The following is a 25,738-nucleotide window of genomic DNA, read 5'->3' as shown; positions in this document are numbered from 1 at the left end:
GGAGCCTTTTCATTTCTTTGTTCTTCAGAGATATCAACCAGGAGTATGTTGATTCTCCATTGAATCCTTTTGTTTTCCATTGCATTTTTCCCCTTTTCTCAGGTTTGTCTTCCTTAGCCCCAGATGCATTTTCAGCAGGGTCTTTGCTCCTTTTTGCTGCTTCCAGTGTGGCCTTTTTTTAATGTGATAACTTTTATTCTTACTTTGCTTTCTGAGCTCTGCTGTCTTTTCTTCAGCTTTAGTTGTATCATTTTTTTTTTTCTTTTTTGAGCTATTTTAGTCTTTGTTGTAAGCCCTTGTTTCATAAAGCCTTTAAAGATTACCTGTAGCAAGCTACCACAAACTTAGTGGTAAACAACACAGGTTTTATTATAGTTTTAGAGGTTGGAAGTGTGACGTGGGTCTCACTGAACTGTAATCATGATGTCGACAGGGCTGGTTCTGTTCCTGGAAGGGGGACCTCTTGTCTAACACTCAGAAATGAGTTGTCCGCGGAGACACATATGCTGACAAAGCGAGAGACTTTTTTGGGAAGGGGCACCCAGGTGGAGAGCAGGAGGGTAAGGGAGCCCAGGAGAACAGCTCTGCCTCCTGGTTCACAGCCTTGGTTTTATGCTGATAGGGTTCATTTCCAGGTTGTCTCTGGCCAATCATTCTGACTCAGGGTCCTTCCTGGTTGCGCACGCGTCGCTCAGCCAAGATGGACGCCAGCAAGGAGGATTCTGGGAGGTGGTCGGACACGTGGTGTCTCCTTTTGGCCTTTCCTGAGCTCTTCTGATTGGTGGTGGCTGATTTGTTCCATGTTCCTTATCAGGACCTTCCATCTAATACAACTTACGCAGGTGGTTACTGTGGTTCCTGGCCAGGGTGGGCGCTTTCTGTCAGTGTGCTTCCCCTAACAGTGCCTCTGTGGAGGCTCTGGCGGAGAATCTCGGTTTCTTACCTTTTCCACCTCCTAGGGGTTCGCTCAGGGTTTTCTTCCTCCACCTTCAAAGTCAGCAAAGGCAGGTCAAGCCCTTCTCACGCTGCATAGCGCTGACCTTCTGACCTCCTCTAGTCCCTTCTCTTGTGTCTCTCTCTCATTTTTAAGGACCCTGGTGATTCCATTGGGCCCACCCAGGCAGTCTGTAAATGAAAAGTCAGCTGATTAGCAACCTTCAGTCTCCTTTGTCATGTCGGATGACAGATTCACAGGGATTAGGACCCAGACGTCTTTGGGAGGAAGAGTGAGGCATAATTCTGCCCTACCACAAAGGTCATTTTAAAAGTAATGTCTTTGCTCACAGACAGAGAGATCAGACTGTGGTTGCCAAGAGGGAGGGGCAGAGGGAGAGGATGGACCGGGAATTTGGGGTTGGTAGATGCAAATGGTTATATTTAGAATGGATAAGCAACAAGGTCCTGAAAGCACAGGGAGTGATATCCAATCTCCTGGGACAAACCATAATGGAAAAGAATATTTTAAAAAGAATGTACGTATGTGTAAAACTGAGTCACTGCTACACAGAAGAGATTGGCACCACACTGTAAATCAACTGTACTTCAATAAAAAATAATAAATAAAAGTAATGTCTTTGGCCAAGATTTTTTTTTTTTTACCTAGTTTTGCAAAATTATCCTGGTATATATTCTTTTTTCTTTCCCACATACATACTCCTTTTTTCTTTCTACCCTACCTCCTTCCCTCTCCCTCTCCTTCCCATCCCCCAGTATTTTTCTGTGTTTGTTCTTAAATAAGAGGAGTTTTTCCCTGGCAGAGACTACTTGGGTGAGCCAGGGATTGAGAATAAGGTACCATAACTGGTCCTTCAAAGTTAGATTTGTCCAGGACATTCGGTTCTAAGCCAGGACCTAATTGTCGTGGACCCAGAGGGAAGCCCCTTGTTAATCAGGGGTGTGTGTGTATGTGTGTGTCTATGTACATATGTGGGTGACTTAGTTTTATTTCTCTTCTGCTGACAGGCCCCTGCCCCCCTCTTATTTTTCTACTGTTTATATTACCCTTCCCTTACTTATAATTCTTAAAGGTAAATTTCAGTTATTTGATTTCAAAATATTCCTAGAAGACAAACAACGGAAGTGCTGGTTATACTAGACATGTGAACTATTAAGTGTGCCTGCCTACCACCTACTCTCTTTTTAAGAGTAACCAGATATCTGTGACCTGGCTGAGGCAGAGGCTGTGTTTTGAGCTAGCAGATGCCCCTGTCTCCCCCCACTCTCACCCTGCCACAGTTGGGTTTGGACTTTGATCCAAAGAGGGCCAGTCTGTGGTCTTACCAACAACCCATGGCTTGATTCAGAGTTTAACTCAACCCGTTTTAAGCAATATGTGTATTGTCCAGGATGAAATTCAAGCTGAGCCAGTTACTGGTTGTGGAACCCCAAGCACCTCACTCAGGGTTCACTGTGCCTCAGTTTCCTCTTTGTAAAACATTAGCTTGTACATAATGTTCTGAGAACTGTTAATTCACTTAAAGTTCATACAATAAGATCTGGCTCATACTCAAAGCAGCATAAATGGTGGCCATTCTTACTATCCTACTAGGAATTTGGAGTTAGGAAACTGAATGACTAAGAGTTACCAGCAGAAACTGAAGCTGTAGAGTCATGAGAACAGAGTTCCTTCCTCCTTTTAATGGGGTCATCGCCTCCTTGAGGAATCTGATGAGAGCATGGACAGTTCCCTACAGAAGGGGACACATGCAGACATGAACATACAATAAGTCAAGGTTGAAAACTGCTCATTTGGAGAAGGAAGGAAAGGGGCTCAGGCAAGTCAAAGCCACGTGCAAGTCAGATTTATGAAGAAATAGAAACGCATCAAAGCAAGGAGCTGTTTCATAAAGGGAGGAGGTGGATTAAGAGAAACAGAAGCCAGGAGACTTTCCTAGTTCTCAATCCTGCGGTTTCTCCCTGCCCCCACCCCCAATTTCCTCCGAGACCCCTGCCCTTCTCATGCCTGGGATATAACCAAGCTGGCCCGGTTCTCACGTCTTCTAACCCAATTAGCCAGACAAGAGCAGTGAGTTCGCCGACCTATACATGATGAAGAATTACTGCCGTGTCATCACAGATTGCTCTTAGCCAACATGAAGTTTTCCTGTGGTATGATTATATCAACAGCCAGTGCTCCTGGAAAAAAAGTGAATAACCAGCTGCTGTGACTTTTCAGCGACTGCTGACTTCCTTTTTTGTAGGTTGAACACATTCCAGGCGTATCCTATTTTGTAATATTCCAGTTTAAGGAAGAAGCAAGGAAGAGGGTGACATCAACCTCTTCAGCAGAATTCTTTGTTTATTTTGGTTAATCTTTGCAAGTTTTTGAACTGAAAATGGGGCACAACTTCATACAGTCTTTAGAGCTGGAAAGGATTTTAGATTTTGTAGTCTGACTACTTGCCTAAATAAAGGAAACTGGACCCCAGTATCTTACTGCACACTTTGCCTCATCTAGTCCTCATGACAGCCTCATGGGGTACAAATAAGGAAATATTTATATTGAGGAAACAGGTTTGGAGAGATGAATTCCTTATCCGAGATCAAAGATGCAGCAAGTGGTGGAACTAGGATTTGAACCCAGGTCTTTCTGACTACAAAGCACATTATAATGCCTCCGTGGGCTCTACAACTCTGAGAAAAGAGAGAGGCTTTTATTTTACATTTCTTTCCCTCAACATGATCTTTTTTTCAACATCTCTTCTAGACAAGAAGGCTGGAAATGTACAGTACCCACCTTTTGATAATCTTATTTATTTATTCATGGCTGTGTGGGTATCTGTTACCTCCCAGGCTTTTGCCTGGTTGTGGTGAGCGGGGGCTACTCTTCATTGCAGTGCTCGGACTTCTCACTGCAGTGGCTTCTCTCGTTGCGGAGCACAGGCTCTGGGGTGTGGGTTTCAGTTGTATCCTGTGGGCTCAGAAGTTGTGGCTCCCAGGCTCTGGATAGAGCACAGGCTCAGTAGTGGTGGCACATGGGCTTACTTGCTCCACGGCATGTGAGATCTTCCCGGACCAGGGATTGAACCTGTGTCCCCTTCTTTGGCAGGCAGATTCTTTACCGCTGAGCCACCAGCGGAGCCCCATATAGTATCCACTTTTTATCCATGAGCTGGGAGGTTCTTGAACGTAGCCATTAACCATCTGCCTCCAAAGCAGTGAAACATCCACCAATTAGAAATCTTCCCACTGAGCTGGAACTGCTCTTGGAGATCTGGTCAACCTTCCTTCTCTACAGTGGCCTGCACATGGAACCACAGCCAGGCGGTACTGGGGTGGGCAGGACGGTCAGAGACTTCTGGGACAGCAGTGTCTAGCTTGAACATGACCTGAATAATATTTGATGACAGAGTGCTTGCAGGAGGTAGGAGTGGTTAAGAGCAGTGGCTCTAGAAGTAGACTGCTTGGGTGGATCCCAGCTCTTCTGTTTGTGATGCTTGTTTGACCTTGAACCAGAATCAACTGCTTCTCAAAGTTGTGTTTTTTTTTTTAAATCCATAACAGATGAGGTATGTGATACATTGGATTGTTGTGAGGATGAAATGCAGTCATGTATCAATAAAGGGGCTTCCCAGGTGGCGCTAATGGTAAAGAATCCACTTGCCAGTGCAGGAAATGTTGAGAGACAGGGGTTTGATCCCTGGGTTGGGAAGATCGCCTGGAGGAGGACATGGCACCCCACTCCAGTATTCTTGCCTGGAGAATCCTATGGACAGAGGGGCCTAGCAGACTATAGTCCATGGGGCTGCAAAGAGTTGGACACGACTGAGCACACACACTATATAGATCAATATTTAAGCCATTTCACACAGGGCCTGCCATAGTCGTGCTCAACAGATGTTGGCCATTATTATGTATACTCCTTGAAAATGGTTTACAGAAACAGGAAGAGGTAACATTGCCTCTTGCTAGATTTCTTTTGTATTTTGGTTAATTTTTTAAAGTTTTCTAACTTAAAACAAGTTGTAACCTTTCAGGGAAGGATTACTTTCCTTGAAAATGGTTACTTGAAAATGGCAATGCCAGTGTTGAGCTAAGGAGACCAGTTTTTAAAACTACAGTCATGTTATGAGTGTAAAATATTCATTTTAGAAAACAGAAAATGTACCTATGTTTTATGATTATCTTGAAGAGAGGTAAAAATATGTTATTGTTCCAAGTTTTTTTGTTGCTAAACCGTTAAATAATATGGCTGTGATTTTCCTGATCCTCAGCAGAATGAGAAAGCTTCAGTGTCAATATCTTTTAGGACCGAAAACATTTTATAAATTTTTAAATGCATTCTTAAAACATTACTATGAAGTGGCTAGCAGGTGAATACTATTTTTCTTTTATTGATAGCAATATACAAAAATTTGATTTTAGACAATAACTGAAAATTCTCTTCTGATTCATTACCCAGATGAACAATTTTCAAGTATTTTCATTCTCATAAATGACATGATTTGTGTTGGGCCATATTTATTTTTCTCAACATTTCCATGTACAGTGGTAGTCTTCGTTTGTACGAAGACTACCAGTTATTGTATAAATTGTACCAGTGTACAATTTATTATTGTGCAATGTACATATTGTGCAAGCTTAGAAAATACAATAATGTATAGTTTACCAGGTGATTATTTTGGGCAGAGTTACACATAAATTTAACAGACTGGTATTTGGCAGGTACTAAAAATACCACATGCATTTAGACTCATAATAGGCTGACCTGAAAGGAAATTTAGAAATAATACTAGACTAGTCACTCAGTCGTGTTCAACTTGTGCAACCCCATGGCCTATGGCACACCAGGCCTCCCTGTTCCTCACCATTTCCGGAAGGTGGTGGTACTAGTCTAGTTCTACTAGTCTAGTTCTAGACTAGTACCCCATTAAATAGAAAATTGAGGTGCAAATAGTCACTTGTCTGAAAGTGAAAGTCGCTCAGTCCTGTCCAACTCTTTGTGACCCCATAGACTATATACAGTCCATGGAATTCTCCAGGCCAGAATACTGGAATGGGTAACCTTTCCCTTCTCCAGGGGACCTTCCCAGCCCAGGGATCGAGCCCAGGTCTCCTGCATTGCTGGTGCATTCTTTACCAGCTGAGCCACAAAGGAACCCCAGGAGTACCAGAGTGGGCAGCCTATCCCTTCTCCGGAGGATCTTCCCAACCCAGAGATCAAACCAGGATCTCCTGCACTGCATGTGGATTCTTTACCAACTGAGCTGTCAGGGAAGCCGTAGTCACACTTGTCTAAATTATTATGTACAGATAAGTTCTGATCATTTTTCCTTTCCAGAAAACTTCTGTGCTGTGGCTTCTCTTGCTATATCTTCCTCCTTTTAGTTAAAAAATTAATTTAAAAAACTTATTTTAAAATCCCCAGTTTAGTATTGTATTTGAAGAAGAAAGATTGAATCCTGTTTTTATGATCAAGATGGATTATTAGTGTTTTGATAATGCATTTTCAACACATACTTAATGTTATATCTGGGAGTTTCTACAGTGTCTGTAGTTAAGAACATCCATCTATTAGATTTAGACCTCTTTTTTTTTTTTTAAGAGGGAGACTTTTAAAATTTTTATTTATTTTTGGCCGTGCTGGTCTTTGTTGCTGCTTGCACTTTCTCTAGTTGTGGCTAGCAGGAGCTTCTCTTCGTTGCAGTGCATGGACTTCTCATTTCAGTGGCTTCTCTTGTTGCAGAGCCTGGGCTCTAGAGCATGGGATCAGTAGTTGTGGTGCCTGGGTTTAGAGGCTCCTCAGCATGTGGAATCTTCCCAGACCAGGGATCAAACCCATGTCCCATACATTGGCAGGTGGATTCTTATCCACTCTACCACCAGGGAAGTTCTAGACCACTTTTTAAATATAAAACAGTATCTAAAACAGAACTAACACATGGTCCACTAATTGCAAATAAATAGTATAAGTATTTTCAAAGAAAAAAAAATGCATTCAAGTGGTTCCTTCCCCCTAGTCTTTGAAGATACTGATAAAGAATTGCAGTCTATTGCAAACTGGACTGATCATACCACATAGCTTAAAATTTAGTTTTAATAGTGTTAACAGTAATCAGAGGGAAAACATTAGTCTCTCAGTCATGTCTGACTCTTTGTGACCCCACTGACTGTAGTCCACCGGCTCCTCTGTCCACGGGATTTGATTCTTTTGAATTGTTGCTTTTGAACTTTGGTGCTGGAAAAGACTCTTGAGAGTCCCTTGGACAGCAAGGAGATCAGAGCAGTCAATTCTAAAGGAAATCAACCCTGAATATTCATTGGAAGGACTGATGCTGCAGTTGAAGCTCCAATACTTAAGCCACCTGATGTGAAGAGCTGACTCATTGGAAAAGACCCTGATGCTGGGAAAGATTGAAGGCAAAAGGAGAAGGGGGTGGCAGAGGATGAGATGCTTAGATAGCATCACCGACTCAATGGACATGAGTGTGAGCAAACTCCAGGAGACGGTGTGGACAGAGGAACCTGTCGTGCTGCAGTCCATGGGGTGGCTTCTTCCATTGTAATATTTTTGGTCTCTTCTTGGTGAAGAAGAAAAAATCCATGTTGAAATGAGCAACTGCTGTAAATAAAAATCTTAGGAATCTTTTTTTCCTACATTCCTTCAATTTATGTATCTGACAGTTATTTTTGCAGTACTTTAATGCCATAATATATGACTTCCCCTGGTGGCTCAGACAGTAAAGAATCTGCCTGCTATGCGGGAGACCCAGGTTCGATCTCTGGTTGGGAAGATCCCCTGGAGAAGAGAATGGCTACCCACTCCAGTATTCTTGCCTGGAAAATCCCATGGACAGAGGAGTCTGGTGCTACAGTCCATGGGGTCACACAGACTTGGGCATGACTGAGTGACTGACACTTTCCTTTTCACTTTATGCCATGATATGGATCTCTTACAAGGTAAGATTTTTCATGAAGTATTTTTTACCAATTATATTTGAGTACTTGAATTATATTTGAGTACTTGAATTCCAGTTCTCTTTGAGAGACAGCTAGGCTTGGCCACTTTGCAAAGACAAATGAGTCAGATGTCTTGTCTTCAGAACTGTTCCATCAATGACAGAGATTGCTCACCATTCACCAGAAACATCTGTGACAGAGACTGCTAACTAATCACCAGAACTCATTTCCTTTCCTTTATGGACACACCCTCCTTTGCAGGTCCAAGTGGCGTGTGACCGAGTTCTCACCACTGAAACTCACGAGATCCAGTCACTCCCAAGTCTGGCTCATAAAAGCTTCTTCCTCTGTGATATTCTCCATTCTGCCCCCTTTGGCATCAATGCCCATGGTGACCTGGAAGTCATGAGCTGAAGATGGAACTCCCAGTAATGAAATTTAATACAGCAACTTCATCGACAGATTCTTTTTTCTATTGCAACATAGTTGTGTGTGTGTGTGTGTGTGTGTGTGTGTGTATTGCTGTTGTTTAGTCACTAAGTCATGTCCAACTCTTTTGTGACTCCATTAACTGTAGCCCACTAGGGGCTTCTCTGTCCATGGGCTTTCCCAGGCAAGACTCCTGGAGTGGGTTGCCATTTCCTTCTCCATCACTGACAGATCTTTGAAGACTACTTTTTTAAAAAGAGGGTTAGAACAATGATTATGTTTGCCAAGTTCTGAGATGTCCATCTACTGTCTAAACTTTGAAGTCCTTTTTTTTTCCTTTACTTAGAGACAGGTGTATACAGGGCTGTTGTAACAATGAAACAAAGGTGAACTCTACTGTAAAGTTGCACAATACAGAAATCTGTTGCTCCATCTCCTACTACATAAGTGTGTGACTCCACAGGTTAGTGATGTCATTGTCATCGTCTTCATTAAGTTGGAATTATCCCGTCATAGCTAAGACCTCTCCGGATCCTCCAGTTTTTTCCACAGTCCTTCACATTCTCTTCTTCCTTTTTCTCCTGCTGACGACCTGTCTTCTACGAGGCTGACAGCTCATCACACATGGCGCTGTTCATTTCCATAAACACCTTTCAACACATTCTACACTGGTGCCATGATAGCCCTGAATATGGGGGCTAGATACACACTTGGCAATTTGTTTAAACAAAGGTTCTTGGATTTTAACACATTGTCAAGGTTCAATCACTTTCAATATTCCTTCCAGCTCCCCAAGGGACCATGACCTCTTTTCGACTACATGTTTGGGACCAAAATATTATTAACCCCCTAATAACTGGTTCTGTGAGTGAAGGATCTTTCTCTAGAAACTGTGCTATGTGGTATGCCAGCTCAGCATGGAAGAGTGATAAACAAGTCACTCTGTGACTGCCTGGAGCAGAGGCCTATTCCTCCTCCCCAGAAACATTTGTGTTGGACTAACGTGTGAATAACAAATACAGTTCTCTTGTTAAGCCACTGGGAAGTTTGGAGTTCACTATTGCAACTAGCATCCCCCTAAGGCAATGTTTCGTAGCTAATATAGCACTTTCAGAGTAAATATTTAGCATTTAAGAATGATGAACTTATGTCTTCATTTGTAATGTAACTTAGAAGAAACAACAGCTTCATTTTAAAATAATCTGCTAAGTCTTAGTCTTTCATTATTCCAAACCACTTGGTTCTCCCTGAAACTGCCCGCTAGTGGCTGCTCGGATTAAGCAGGCTCTTTGTTTATCCTTCTTCCCCTCACACCATTTTATAAGGTTACCTTCTGTGTTTACAAATCCAGAGAGCATTTACTCTTACTTACAAGTGCAGTAGGAAAAAGAGAAGGAATAAATTTAAAATGTCAACACAAAAGTATAATTTATGTGGCTGACACAGGCTCTGTCAGGTCACTTTTCTAAAACGTGTCGCTGCCTTGAGAAATTACCGAAATGTAAAAGCTACTCAGTGTTCAGCCTTCCACCTAGTGACCAAGTCAGAAATCTGGTAGTTTTTGATTCATCTGTTTTGTTTTTTGTTTTGTTTTTTTGTTTTGTTTTTTTTTTTTTTACCATCTCTGCCCCCACTTCTAGTCAGTAACCTGTTGAGGTCAATTCAGTCTCCTAAGTGTCTCTTGAATCGACCTCCCACATGATCTAGTTTAGGTCTCTATTAAGGTCCCTCGGATGCAGCTGTCTCCTAACTGGCCTTGTAGTTGTCTCCTGTCTTAATACTTTCATGCTGTAGCCAGAATTTGCTTTTTAAAATGCATAATTCAACACCTATATCTCTGCATTGAAATCCTTCACTGACTCTTCCCTTGCTTTGGGGATAAAGCCTAAACTACTACTACTTTTTTTTTTTCTTTAAGCAGATGAGTATTTATTTATTTGGCCATGCTGTGCAACATGTGGGATCCTAGTTCCCTGAGCAGGGATCAAACCCGTGTCCCTTGCATCAGGAGTGCAGTGTCTTAACCACTGGAGCACCAGGGGAGTCCTCAGCCTAAACTTCTTAACAGGACTTGTAAGGCCCTGAGTCATCAGCAATCAGTTCTCCTTTCGTCTCTTTCCCTGTCTTTGCTTCCCTTTACCTGCACTGTCTTTGCTGTACCCTATGCCCCAACCTTCTGGAACGTCTTTCTTTAAACATGCCTTCCTCTGTTTTAAGCTTCTCAACTTTGGTTCTCAGCTTCTCAACTGCGCCCTCTGTGTTGGAGCACTGCTTTCCCACCCACCATTCCATCTTTATCCCCCGATCATTCCTACCCATCCCTTAGTTCTCAACATAGATATCACTTCCTGGATCACATTCTTAGATCCTCAAAGTCTGGGCTGACTGCCCTTCCTTTGTACTCCAAGATCACCCTGCATTTCCTCTATCATAACAGCTCATGTGTTTTCTACTTACTTATTTGTAAGATAAGTAACCAAATAACCTACTAGGCTGTCCGGAGGATCTCAAGCCATGATTATATTGATGACCGTTGTGTATAAACCCTTAATAGATTGTGTAGCACCATAAACACTTGGATAAATGAGTAATAGGATTTATAAGACTCCAGTCTTTATCAAATTTGTCTACAAAGTGTTATTTGAGGATCTCCTAAGGATAACTCAGTGGCTGAGTATCTTTCCAAATATAGGGAGATTGCTGGTGCTGAAGACTGTTTATAGGAGAAATGATTGATTCTGGACATATTTTGAAGGTTGAACTAATAGGATTTGCGGATGGATTGGCTGATGGATGTAAAGGACTTCAGGCTTGTACATTATGTTTGATTGGTGAAATTGTTCATGAAAAGATAATGTCACAATTATCATTAAGGTAATTGTGAGGATTAAATAATATAAAGTTTCTACCTAGCCAAGTGCTCAGCATTTGGGTAGGTATTCCATAAATACTGCTTTCCTGTTTGTCAGTGACTTAGTATCTTGTTAAGACGAGAAGGTGAAATGCATTATGGCATACTGCTCCTTGGCCAAAATGTGCAGCCTTCATGGGTGCAGCTGGGGTCCGGTCTCCACCTACACCTCTGCAGTCGTTTCCCCTGTCCTATACAGGCTGTGTCCACAGAATGTCTCGAGACCAGACCTTGCCTCTGACCTGGGACTCTGGCTGTCTCCCCGGCTCCCTAACTTTCAGAGTTTGTGACTGTTACCCCTCACTGTTTCCCTCCTGTCGAAGCTGCTCCTTTAGACATTTTGTGCTTTGCTTTCAGTTCTCTGACTGCTGCTCCTTAAGACTCCACTGTTTTCTCTTCCTATGATTTAAGCATAGGTAACATGGCAGAGGGAGTTAAGTGGATTGACTCTGTCGTCAGCCTGCTGGGTGTGAACCAACTGTGGCACTGACCCCCCACTTTTGTAACCTTTGGCAACTTCCTAAACCTCTCTGGTGCTCACTTCTGCCATAGATAAAGTGGAGATGGAAAATTACATTGTTGTGTATTGTGAGGATAAGAGAGAGATTCTTCTATTAAAAATGCATTTGGAACGGGGTCCAGTCCACAGGAAGCATCGTTAGCCATCATTAGTCATAATCATACCTGGTGACTGCAGCTGCTCTCATGTAACTGGGAGTGTCCCTTCTGTCCTTGAATCTCCTCTCGCCCTTCTCATCCTTTGATCTTGTTTCCACTTGGATATCCCACAATAAACTGAGACTCCGTATTCATAGCTAAGCTTATCAAACTGTTCTCTGTAGCAAAATGCCTTGGCTACAGGTAACAGAAAACCCAAATAAAAGTGGCTTCAACAACAAGGCAAGTTGTTTTCCCCCATCACCAGAAGTCTGGAGGTAGGATAGATCCCAGGTTGGATAATCCAGTTGCTCAATCATGCCCTCAGAAACCCAGGTCCTTTCTGTCCCCTCAGCAGTTTCATTTATTCTTCTAAGCTGGCTCCCTTGACTTCAGGAGGAAAATCTAGGAACCTTGTGCAACATTCTAAAAGGATTTTCCCTTTATCTTTGCTCAGATCAAGGAGAGACCTTCCTATCTGATCACTGACAAGGGGGTTGGAATTTGCAATTTTGTCACTAAGCAAGATCCATTCTTCTGGAGCTGAGGAGAGAATTCCACTCCCTGAGCAGTCTGAGGGGGTGTGTGTGTATGGCAGGAGTGGGGTGCTGAACACCTGTACAGATCCAGGGCTCTGCTGGCAAAGGAAAAGTGTTGGGGAATGAATTGGGTTGAGATCATGCAGAATCTGCTACTGTGTTTGAAATACATCATACTGGTGGTTCAGACAAGTCAAGAATCTGCCTGCAACTCAGGACACCCGGGTTCAGTTGCTGGGTCAAGAAGATCCCATGGAGAAGGGCATGGCTACCCACTCCAATATTCTTGCCTGGAGAATTCCACGGACAGAGGAGCCTGATGGGCTGCATTCTACGGGATCACAAAAAGTTGGACACAACGGAATGACTAACACTTTTGCTTTCACTAGAGGGTGAAATAAAATCTAAAATGAAGAATTGGGAGTCACCATGGAAGTCAGGAAAACTAGGTAGTGGATATTGGAGAAAATCAAGTCAGACAGGAGTGAGGCTGGAGCGGAGGCAATGGATTTGAGCGATGCGTCTGGCATCCTCAGCGACTGGCATAGAGTTGGGGAAGATGACCTCATTTGCTGTCTAGTTTCTTCATGGCTAAGTGGATAGCCATTCGTGGAGATAAGAAAAGAGCAGGATTCACAGGGTTAATTGATAGGGATTTACAGATTGAGTCTAAGCTACCTGGGAGACGTCCTGGTGGAAATATTCCATAGTCATTTGGAAGCAGTGTCTGAACTGAAAATGTAGATTTCACAATGCTGCTCTTGGGACTTCCTTGGTGGTCCAGTGGTTAAGACTTTGCCTTCCACTGCAGGGGGTGCAGGTTCAGTCCCTGGTTGCAGAGCTAAGATTCCACATGCCTTGTGGCCAAAACAACAAAACATAAAACAGAAGCAGTATTGTAACAAACTCAATAAAGACTTTAAAAAATGGGGGGGGTGGGGAATGCTGCTCTTTGGCACCCCAGAGTTCTGCCCCTCCACTCTCTTTCTCTCTCAAGCCCCGCCCCTTCTCTGGTCAGTAGGCATCTCCTCAGTGACAGCTTTCTTCCTTTCTTCTTAGGGCACTCATCCTTTCGGTGAATCCATAGTTCCAACTACTGTGTGCTAAGGTTTCACTGTCAGGATGTAAGTCAAGTAACCAACCACTGTTAAGATTAATTCAGAATTTACAAAGCCAAACTACTTAGTTGACCTACTTTTTAAAAGGCCCATCAACATTATTAAATTACCAGAAAACCAAAGCAAATCCCATACCAGAATATCTCTATGCTCATGCCCAGGAAACTGTGAGAAATGGAGAGTCCCTTAAAGATGTATTAAAAGTTACAGTCTCCAACATTACAACCTTATAGATTGTAGGTCTCCAACATTACAACCATGAAAATAGTATACAGGGACCTCACCGGTGATCCAGTAGCTAGGACTCTGCTCCCAGCGCAGGGGGCCCAGGTTCGATCCCTGGTCAGGGAACTGGATCCCACGTACCACAGCTGAGACCTGGCCCAGCCAAATAAATAAATATTATAAAAAAGAAAGAAAGAAAATAGTCTTCAGAGTATCCATTTTCAGTTTGCTATTTAGACCTAAATTACCTGGGAAGATCTCTCAGCACATTCCAACAGAGGACACCCAACCCTCTGTATTTTTACTGAGTCTGTGAACCTTGACCTGCAGGGTTGCCCTTCTCAACACTGTGCTTCTTCCCTTCTGTTTCTCTTGCCAACAGCTCCCCAGCCTGCCCTTCCCCAGCCCCCTGTCTGGGGTCCCAGCATTCTTCTCTCCAGCTCCCTCTCCCTTCATAAGCAATCTCCTGTCTCAGTGACCCGGGGCACTGGCCACTTCTGCCAGTGTCCCACCACTTCTTTGCAGTGTTTGCAGACCCCTTTCAGCCACATCAGTCTCCTTGCTGTTTCCCGGTCAGACTTCTTCATCCACCTGCGGGCCAGTGCTCTGGCCTTTTCCCACCTGCCCTGTGATAGCCCCATCCTTTGCTTAGCCCATTTCTCTGGCCTTTAGGTGAAGTGTGAAAATAGTTGGAGCTGCCACTGATGCAGCTTGATTGCTGTGCATTTATTTGGCAAATATTGCACAGTTTACAAGGTCACCTGAAAATTACAGTTGGGCCTCTTCTCTTAAAATATTGTAAAAGGCCTGTCCAAATATTAGCAGTTGTTACAATTGCTGTCACAGAAACACAACTGAACGCCTCTTATTTTAAAGACAGCCATAGAAGATTGTGGAGAAACAGGCACTCCTATTGAGAGGCAATTTAGAAATATCTCTTAGAATCTACCCTAAATATACATATGTGCACGTGTATCTTTATATATGCATATACATATATCCATGCAGAGCTATACAGTTTTGCATATATATGTGTACACACACACACACACATATATATATATATGTCTGCTAAGTAGCTTCAGTTGTTTCTAACTCTTTGTGACCCTATGGACTGTAGCCCACCAAGCAACTCAGTCCATGGGATTCTCCAGGCAAGAATACTAGAGTGGGTTGCTATTTCCTTCTCCTATATATATATTTGAGATCTCTCAGGATACATAGGAAACTGATCGCGTTGGTTATAATCAGAAGTAGGTGCTGAGATAAGGTGTGAAAGGGACTTTTATTGCATTCTCTTGCGTGCCTTTTGAAGTTTGATCATTGAAGTATTCCTTACTTAAAATAACATTTTAGTGTATTATTCTATGCCCAGTCATTCTACTTCAAGGACTTTCTCCCACAGAAATATTTGCATCTCTTTTAGTGAAACTGCGTGTAAAATGGTGTCAATGATGGCATGTCTATAGGAACAAGGGTAACAAGGCTAGGAAGAACCTGAGAGTCCATCCGTGGGGCCTGGCGCGTCAGTGACTATACTAGCTTGTACTGAAAGGATGTAGACTAGTATGGAAGGATTGCTGAATTAGGATGGGGTAGGTTGGTGATGGACTGGGGAGCTGTTATCACAAACAGCCCCCCGGTCCCAGCAGCTTAGTGTAACAGAGGAGTCGGTCTGACTCATGAAAACTCTGTGGATCCAGAGGACTTAGCAGGCAGCTGTTGAGCGCACAGGTTGTTTTGATCCTGTGGCTCTGCCATCTCAAACACAGAGCTCCCTCTATCACCAGGGCGGTGTGGACGCTGCTCCTCTGCTCTTCGGCCCAAGAGTGTGGGCCTTCCACAGCCCACTGGCCAGAGCTGATCATGTGACCTGCCTGACCACAAGGGGGGCTTACAGTGTGGGAGAACTGATGGAAGGTTTGGGGCCCAACCATCTTGGCCATATTATTTAGAGTATACTAATTTAAAAAAGTGACGCATAGATCAGATTGTATAGTGTGTGTGTATGTTTTATATATTATGCACACACACATATAATTTTACTTTAAAAATCAATGCATCTAGGGAGCATAGGGCCATAAAGTTTTCTGGAAGGATATATGAGAAGATATTGGACTTCCCTGACAGTCCAGTGGTTAAGAATCTGCCTGCCAATGGAGGGGACTCAGGTTCCATCCTGGCCCAGGAAGATCCCACATATCTCAGAGGTGCTAAGCCGATGTGCCCCAACTGTTGAGCCTGCTCACCTAGATCCCGTGCTCCAAAACAGGAAAGGCCATTGCCACGAGAGGCCCACGCGCTGCACCTAGAGAGCAGCCCCCACGCAGAGAAAGCCCACGTGCAGCAGAGACGACCCAGGGCAACCCAAAATAAATAAATAAATAAAAATAAACAAAAAAAAGGAGTGATTAACAATAGGAACCTCTGGAGAGTGAGATTGAGGTTACCATGTTAGATTTTTTTTAAACCATTATTTTGAATATTTTCAATGTAACAAGAAAATGTTCAAACTGCCTTCAACTCTATAGTGTAGTCTTTATCTTCTGTTAATATATATTGAGAGTAAAATTCACAGATACTAATTTTTGTGGTTGTTTTTCAAGCTGGTTTAAGTTGATTCCATGAAATGCTTCCTAAAACAAAAAATTCAACGTTGAGAAATCTGAATTATGCAACTGTTAACTTACCTTAGATGAAATTAATGTATAGCTCCAACATGCATGTATGTATATAATACGGACAGAGTAGAGAGAATAGTAAAACCCACCTACATTTGTGCTTCCTTGTGTTCCTTAGTTAAGCCTCACGTGATGCCAGTTTTTGAAAATAGGAAATGCCCTTCACCATTTACTCTGTACCACTCCTTTCCTGAATATGCTGGAATGAAAGGGCAGGCAAAGAAATAAGCAAGTCATTCATTGTGAATGAGCAAGGAACTGCCTCACACTGCCTTGGAAAGCCAAACACCCAGTGAGCTATAAAAATATAGTCACAGTTGGCGTAATTGTTACTCCTACAAGAAATATCTTAAAATACCTTTATCTCTCTAGGCATTCAAAACACGAAGGTTCATTTTTACAGGTTAATGCCCTTTCCACAAAACCAGACATTTTCGTTTCAAATGGGGTATATATTCAGTGTACACTTTAAAAAGACATTTAAAGGCTGATTGAAGAAAACAGCATAACACCTCGGATGTAGTGGCCTTAGGTTTCTTATATAATCATCTCATCAAACCCTCAGAGGACCGTGTAATCCCTGAAGGTGCCTACGGCCTGAGAAGAATCATCTGGTTTGAACTTGTGTGTGTACCAGGGAGAGTCTCTGAAACCCCACAGCCTCTGGAATCGCTCTTCTGGGATCGGGTCCATCGCCAAGGCTTCTTTGCCCAACCCCTATCTTGATGTCCTCATGGACTGTTTTGACCAGGCTGAGACTATCCTGTAAATATCAGCTTTTTCGTTCAAATAATACTTTTGGTTTTGGAGTTATTTTTTTATTTGTAAATGCTGCCTCATTGTGATGTCTGTATGGCTTTATTAATTATTCATCTCTGCCACTGACATACCTCCCCATCAGCTGTGGCTTCAAAACTAGACTCAGTGAATAAGGAACTCATAGCTGTCAGTGAATTTAGTACTTTTGGTCTCCATTTTTCTGGACCCGCTTTCACTGTCATCGTTTGGTTCACTAACTACTACATTCAGAAAAGATGTGTCTTTTTCTGGACAAAACTGAACAAAAGGCTCTGAAGCTTGTTTGGCCCAGGATTCAGCTTAAGTTAAATTGGATTAAAAATAAAAAATATAAATGTTACTTTCCGAACACAGCTAATAGTGCTAAACTATAAATTCAAAACCAGGCCTGGCTAAATATTTAAACAATTGTAAACACAGCAAGTAATAAAAATAAATACATGCTTACTTTTCTGAGATTTTTATGTACTTTTGAGTTAGAGTTTATAAACTATTTTTAAGTATTACACTTTATAACTTGGTCCTGCTGTGGATGACAAATATCCAGCCCGTGTCACACTGTTCGACCTGTCGACCACACCGTAAGTTTAACAGCACCCAAAATAATCTGTACTTTGTTGAACAAAATGAGTTCACTGGTCTTGCTCTTGGCTGTCACTATAATGTCAGATTGCCATGAAGAGTTTTTAAATGCTCTGTTTCCATACTTACCACAGACCAAGCAACAAACAGTTTGCAGACTAGAACACTTGAGTAACAGTTCTAGCAACTATTGGAGAACACAAGGAAATGTAGAAACACTTGAACTATTAAATAGCCATAAAAATTCAATAGCTTAAAAAGGTAATAAAATAGAGGCCTCAGGGCAGCGTCCACTTAACTGACAAAATAGTCTACCCTAAAGAAAATCACCCCTGAATATTCATTGGAAGAACTGATGCTGAAGCTGAAACTCCAATACTTTGGGCACCTAATTCAAGGAGCCCACTTAGAAAAGACCCTGACGCCAGGAAAAACTGAGGGCAGAAGGAGAAGAGGGTGACAGAGGATAAGATGGTTGGATGGCATCACCAACTCAATGGACATGAGTTTGAGCAAACTCCGGAAGACAGTGAAGGACAGGAAGCCCTGGTGTGCTGTAGTCCATGCGGTCACAAGGAGTCAGACATGACGTGGTGACTGAACAGCCATGACCAACTCGCAAATAAGCTGTAGAGACAGTAAATTCTTAAGTGCCCCTGGAGAGGAAGATCATTCAGGCTAGAAGTGTCAAGGAGAGAGAGCCTTAGGGAACTTGTGGGACTTAAAATACAAGGATAGTAAGATGTTTAAAAATATAATTTGGATCAGTTTTATTTTAGTCATTGTAGTATCTTGATTAACTAATTGAATTGTTCTGTAAACCCAAAGTGAAACTTAAACATTAGTCATACTAGTTAGTAATATATAAATACTGATTTTACTACATGAATCTTACTGTCAGCCTTTGAATGCAAAGGAAACTTCCTTGATTGTATTCTTTTTTGAAGAGATACATTAAAAGTCTTTATCCCCTTGAATCATTACTAATCTCTTGGTAATTACTGTGTTTGAACCAGATTCTTACTCTGTAAGGTCCCTTTTAAAAGCTCTGCTTCACAGATGTTGTTTTGTTAGTGGGATCAGTTCTTGCCAGCTCAGTCTTCCTTTTTTATTTATCCTGCATGTAGCTTTTGTTGCATCACATCCTTTGCAAGGGAACTGACTACAGGATCTGAGGGTAGGGTCATTTTCTTCATTGTTTTGCCCAGTGTCCATTACCTATTTATGGAATCATAACTTTCTATTAGTCATCACCAAAAATCAAATGGGAGTTATTATTCCACCTGTCAACTGGAAGTGTGGTGAGTTACACACAAGTTAAAGATGAATTTTTTTTTTCTCAGACCACTATTATTTTTAAGCATTAGTCCCATTTTAAAATAGGGTCCTATCAAAAAAAAGTTCCAGTTATAATAGTCAACAGGAATTTTGCAAGTGGTTACTATATGCCAGCTCCTTTCCAGGACTAGTGTCAGTGATGTGATACTCTGATCTCTTTTTCTTTCATCTGAGATCAAGAAATATATGATGTGTAGGAGGCATGGTGTAAAACTTATATGAAGTTCAGCTCTTCTCTGGCTTTTTTTTAATATATATAATTATATATATATATAATTTAATTTATTTATTTTTGGCTGCACTAGGTCTCTGTTGCTGCATGGACTTTTTCTAGGTGCGATGAACAGGGCTGGTTGCTCTTCATTGTGGTGCTCGGCCTCCTCTTATTGTGGAGATTGGGATCTAGGGGGCAAGGGCTTCAGTAGTTGCAGCTCCCGGGCTCCAGAGCACAAGCTCAATAGTTGCAACTCACAGGCTTAGTTGCTCTGCAACATATGAGATCTTCCCAGACCAGGGATCGAACCCGTGTCTCCTTCACTGGCAGGCAGAGTCTCCTTTCATAGGTGTTCTATTTGAAAAAGTGAAAAAATAGGATACTATTCCTAAAAGAATCCATATGTCTACCTTCTCTTGAAACATCAGAACTTCTGAAAGTAATAGATGGTTCCTACTCTGAAATGCAGACTGAATTGCCTCAGAATGATATCCTATTTTTTTTTTTTATTTTTTTCAAATAGAAATCTTTTTTATTTTTCATTTTGATCAAGGGCAGTTCATCAGACTTTCAGAAAGCTGGAGATAGGGCTTCTCTAACTAGCTCAGTGGTAAATAATCTGCCTGCAATGCAGGAACCCTGGGTTCGATCCCTGGGTCAGGAAGATCCCCCGGAGAAGGGAATGGCAACCCACTCTAGTATTCTTGCCTGGAGGGTTCCACGGACAGAGGAGCCTGGTGGGCTGCAGTCCATGGGATCGCAAAGAGTCGGACACAACTGAGCAACCAACACTTTAGTTTTTTACGAAAGTGATAGATGCACCCTTTACACAGAGCACGCACTTTTCTAGTTCCCACCATGCCAGTTGACTGTGGTCCTGCTTCGCTTGTCTTCCTTGCTGCCTGGCCTTCATAGACAGCTTGGTTTGATCATAGGACTTAGTGTGTAAGAGCATGATTTACTCAGAGTTCAAAACCACTCCAAAATAAAACCTCCAGCTTCACCATCTCCATCAGCTACCTTTCCTAACTTGGTCTGTGTGTCATTTGAAGGATAAAATTATGTGTAAATCTGTGGTTGAAATAAATTGGTTGATCTCAGAAATAGATTATGATAATATGTGTAAACAGATATTGTGTGATACGGATATTTACACACACATTTATGTGAGAATAAGACACATCTGAAAGCATAACAAATGAGGAATCAGTCATCTGAGTGAAAGATATCTGGGAGCTTGTTAATGTTCTTCCTCCAACTTTTAAGTTTGAAATTATTTCAGTATGATAATTATTTTTACATGTCAAAGCCAACTCTCAACCACAGATTTGTCAACAGTGAGAAAGATTTTTTTTTTTTCTTCCCTAAGTGATTAATCTTGTAGTCTGAATTTAGGGAAAGGGACCGTTCAAGGCCAACCTAATTGATCCCATGTCTTACAAGTTATTTTCCAGAAAAACATATTTCCTGTATTTTATTTCCTCATATCAAAACTTAGAAAAAAAGGTTTTTTTCTATGTGTGAAAAACTGAAACAATTTGTCTCCGCATCTAAATCATTAGTACCCTGACTTAAGAAAGCATTCAAAGCATGAATAAATGTAGGCTTCTTTCTATCCAAAGAAGGACCTTATTAGCAAAGAATATCCATATTTTTGATGGTTAGACATCCACATATTACATATTTTAAGCAATCATGCTGTCAAGAGGCACAGATTTGAGCTGTATGCTCATTTGTGGTGATGAATTTGTGCCAGTGTCGTTGGGCATGTCCTCACCAGCTCTGTGTCTCTCCTAGAAGGCTGGTTAGGATACCAGCTGTAGCGCACACGGCCCCAGCAGAGAACAAAGATAAATCGTCAGCAACCAAATTCATTCTCCGTTGTTGTTGTTGTTCTTTAGTCACTACGTCATGTCTGACTGTTTGCAACCCCATGGACTGTAGCCCGCCAGGCTTCTCTGTCCAGTGGGATTTTCCAGGCAAGAATACTGGAGTGGGTTGCCGTGCCCTCCTCCAGGGAATCTTCCTGACCCAGGGATCGAATCTGTGTCTCCTGCATTAGCAGGCAGATTCTTTACTCTGGAGCCGCCAAGGAAGCCCAGTTCATTCTCCTTACTAACCCAAATAAACCAGATGATTTGTCCCATAACTGGGTAGTGGTAAGCCTCTTTCTGCTGACTGCAGTATCCTTTTGACAGGTCCCAGTCATTCCTGGAGAACTTCCTTATTCTCCAGCTTCGTAATACTGATTCCAGGGACATCTAGTTGTTTTCCCTGGCCTGGTGGTGAATTCATTCATTTCTCCGAAAAGCCTTCGTTGCTGTTGATGGCATGTGGCTCTTAAAAACCGAGATCTGGGTATTAGGTCCGGTTGTTGCTGCCAGCGTGTCCTTGCTTTTAGGCTTGCTTAGCACAGTGTGCAAGGGAACGTGCACACACACACACACATACACACACATATATATACACATGCATTTCCATTTCCTTGTCAATTGAGGTTAAATATCATGAGTTCATCCTGATACCTCCCATTTCAGTCTAACCCCTGGGGTTTATTTTAGCGGTCTCCCTTCCATGTCTATAGTTTCCTTCTGCAGAAGTGAGAAACCTGGCTCCCATCATCATCAACCTGTTTGTTTATTTTCTTAAGCCTCCTGTATGTAACTAAGTTCCCCACTGTGTGGCCACCTCCCTGGCCCCCCTGCTGCTAGACACCCCAGCGGCGCTGGTGGGATCCTCTCCTGGCCCCACCACACACCGACCGAGCCAGCTGAGTCCTCCGTCCTGGCCCTGCCAAGTACACTGGCCATGCTGGCCAAACCCTTGACGTTTTAAACGTAGGTGAATTATAAGCAAAAACTTGAGACAGAATGTTTCTTGAAATCAGAAAATAAGAGGATTAATATTTTTCATTATTCCATCACATAGTTTCAGTTCTCATTCACAAAGGACAAGGGCATTTATTGCAGTCAAGATTTGGAAATAATGCTATCTATGCAGCAGCAGCAGCATAAGTAGACCTCATCTTTTCTTTCCTTTTTTGAAATGTGACATTAACAGACATTTAGGGAAACTGTGCTGCTTCAGTGAGCAAGGTTGACCTTGAAGAGCAGCTGCCTTCTGAGGACAGCTTGAGCTATTCCTGTTGGCCTGGTTGGTGGGGGCACACTTAAAGAAAAAATAATTATTATAGTGTTTGTCTTACATTGGCAACCAGTCGACTCACATAAACTCCTTTCTCAGTTTGATCTAGCCATAAAAAAAGAAAGAATTTTTTCTGCTTTAGGAACTAAGACAAAATAGGGAAAATTATTTGTTTTTTCCATTTCCTGGTGTATTTGATCTGTTTTTAGTTTTTGCCTCTCTTCTTTGCCACCACATTCTTCCTCTCTTAGTTCACTTCCTGATGTCTGTGCTCCTGGGTGTAGACAGCACTTGGTGATGTTCACAAGTGGAGTAGGATCAAGTAGAGTCATTGATTATCCGTTGTCTGTGTGGCTTCAGAGTGTGTGGATTTTTATCATCTGAATGTGGGCCCATTTAATACTTGGCAGTTTTCATAATGAATCTCTTATGGTGCCAGGTTCCCTCTTCTCTTAGTAAGAATTCCCTTGGGTCCCACAGCAGTGTACTAGGAATAAGTAAAAATAAATTTGTTAAAAAGCTGCCTTCTAATTTCTTAGGGAACTTGACTACAGTTTAGGAATAAAGCTGTAAAACACAAGATCTCAAATATCATGTAAAGATGAAAACCCTTTGCTGAGTAGTAAGAGTCAATGTCTTTTGAGTTTAATAGCTCCTCTTAACCAGAGATCTCCAACCTCCAGGATCTAATGCCTGTGATGATCTGCGATGGAGCTGATGTAATAATAATAGAAATAAAGTAAACATAATGCCCTTGAATCATCCTGAAACCTTCCTCTCACCTCCCAGTCCATGGAAAGATTCTCTTCCTTGAAACCGGTCTCCTGGTGCCAAAAAGGTTGAGGACCACTGCTCTAAACCCTTCCAAAGCCAGGTCACTTCTCCTTACCATAACGACCTTATCCCCAAACGAACAGTCATTATTGAGACGTTCTGGTGAGCAACTCTTGATACTTCACTTGGAGATGCCATCTGACATTCTTGATTTCCTTTTGTGACTTGTTGGCATCCAAGGAGTTACAGTATCAGCAGATTAACACTGTGAAAGCTCTCTATGCCCCCAGACACTTCGAACATGGGATAGTAAGTATGCCAGCCTGACCTCCCTCCTTCCCCTGAGGCTACTGTCTGCAGCACCAAAGTCAGGCTACCTACATGACTTACTCCCTACACCACTGATGGGGAAAGGAAGTTCACCCTTCACTCTGTCTTAGGCACAAGAAAGGTTGTTTAAAAAAAAAAAATGCAAGCCAAATATAACAAGTATGAGGATAATGCAAAATTAAAAACTTCATATGAGGAGCTGTGGCCTTAATAGATGTTGCAGACTTGTTTTTTTGGCTGTGCCGGATGTTCATTGCTTCGCACGGGCTTTCTCTAGTTGTGGAGAGTGGAAGCTACTTACTCTCCACTGCAGTGTGCAGGCTTCTCATTGCAGTAGCTTCTCTCGTTGCAGAGCTCAGGCTCTAAGGTGCACAGGCTTTGGTGGTTGTGGTGCATAGACTCAGTTGCCCCGCAGCCTGTGGGATCTTAGTTCCCAGACCGGGGATCGAACCTGTGTCCTCTGCATTGGCAGGCGGATTCCTGACCACCGGGCCACTAGGGAAGTCCCTGTTGTGGATTTCTGACAAAGAACGCCAAGGAAAGAGCCAGACGACAAAGTTTCTGACTGCTCGTTCATTCACTCAGTAAACATTTTTGCTGGTTTTAAAATCCTCTACTCACTGGCAGCTACTAGCTCACCCCAACAGAAACAATCACTGAACACATAACTTAGGAGCATCTGGGCACATTTCCAGTTTCTTTGCTCTTATGAAATTCCTCCTGTAGGAGAAACAGATCTGCCTCCCAGGCCAGTGAAAGCTGCGTCTCTTTGTGTTTCACATTTCTCTAAGTGGAGATAATGGTTAGGTGATTGTTTCGAATACATGGTGACTTCCTTCTTACCTGTAACTGGGTATGTGATATCAACAAAAGGAGGATTGGGAAGATTTTCCATTAATATTTCAAACAAAATGTATGTACAGTTAGCAACATACATGAAAAATATCCAACGTAATTCTTGCACAATAAGCACACGATAAATAGAAATTGAGTGTGACTTTGTTTATTGAACTTAGAAGAGGTGTCATGACAGTGAAGTGGGAAGGAGAGAATTTGTTCACTTGGCCTCAGTGTCACCTGCCACACAGCTGTCACCAACCTGTACCCAAAAGCAGCCTGCCTGGTGGTCCCAGGGCTGGTGAGCACAGCCTTCATGTGTTTATGAAAACCGAGTTAAAGAGCTATAGTCTTGTTGTTGTTTTTTCATTTATTTTTATTAGTTGGAGGCTAATTACTTTACAGTATTGTAGTGGTTTTTGCCATACATTGACATGAATCAGCCATGGATTTACATGTGTTCCCCATCCTGAACCCCCCTCCCAACTATAGTTTTTAAAAAGTGGTACAGTATATTGAGTAGGTGTCCTGTCATTTACTAAGTTAGGCATAGTTGTGAAAAAGTGACAGTGAATACCTGTTAGCCTTCCTGTCATCTAGAGAACCCAGGGAGCGGGATACCTGGGTGCAGGTGAGATAGTGGGGCTTCCTGCCAATAAAAATCTGGGGTAGATAGGATAAGAATCCCAAGTCTCCTATCTATAAAAACAGATAATCAACAAGGACCTACTGTATAGCACAGGGACCCCTACTCAGTATTCTGTAATAACCTACATTGGAAGAGAATCTGAAAAAGAATGGGTATATGTATATATAAATATAGTAACTAAATCACTTTGCTGTAAGCAGAAACTAACACATTGTAAATCAACTATACCTCAAAGAAAATAAAAATTTTTATTTTTAGAAGAAAGAAAATAAAAATTAAAGAGAATTTTAAAATGCTTAATAACTAAACATTTTTTAAAAATCCTGTTTTTCCTACTTTGTTTTAGTCCTCAGACATCTGTGGCATTTGTGTGTCTGGTTTTTTTCACATTTTTTAAATTGGAGTATAATTGTAATGTTGTGTTTCAGCTGTAACAGTGAATCAGCTGTAAGTATACACATATCCCCTCTTCTTGAGCCTCTCTCCCACACCGCCATCCCACCCCACTAGAATATATTTGTTTTTTAAAAGAGTGTGCAGTTCTTAAAAAAAACTGATACAAATGAACTTACATACAAAACAGAAATAGACTCACAGATATGGAAAACAAACT

General features: G+C 42.0%; 1 protein-coding gene across 2 annotated transcripts in view; it reads left to right on the top strand.

Annotated features, from left to right (window-relative positions):
- Positions 1–25,738, top strand: part of MYO1D (myosin ID) — a 351,718-nt gene that overhangs the window by 54,298 nt on the left and 271,682 nt on the right. Inside the window, exon 1 of one of the 2 annotated variants that reach the window (XM_043480703.1) lies at positions 8,773–8,791. The exons of the other annotated variant lie outside the window; for it this stretch is intronic. The gene's annotated coding sequence lies outside the window, so the exon portion shown is untranslated. Of the gene's footprint in view, positions 1–8,772; positions 8,792–25,738 lie in introns of those variants that run through there. 2 annotated transcript variants of the gene reach the window in all.

This window comes from Cervus canadensis, chromosome 1 (genome assembly GCF_019320065.1).
Source record: "Cervus canadensis isolate Bull #8, Minnesota chromosome 1, ASM1932006v1, whole genome shotgun sequence".
Lineage (NCBI taxonomy): Eukaryota > Metazoa > Chordata > Mammalia > Artiodactyla > Cervidae > Cervus > Cervus canadensis.
This window is presented reverse-complemented; position numbering and strand designations above follow the sequence as displayed.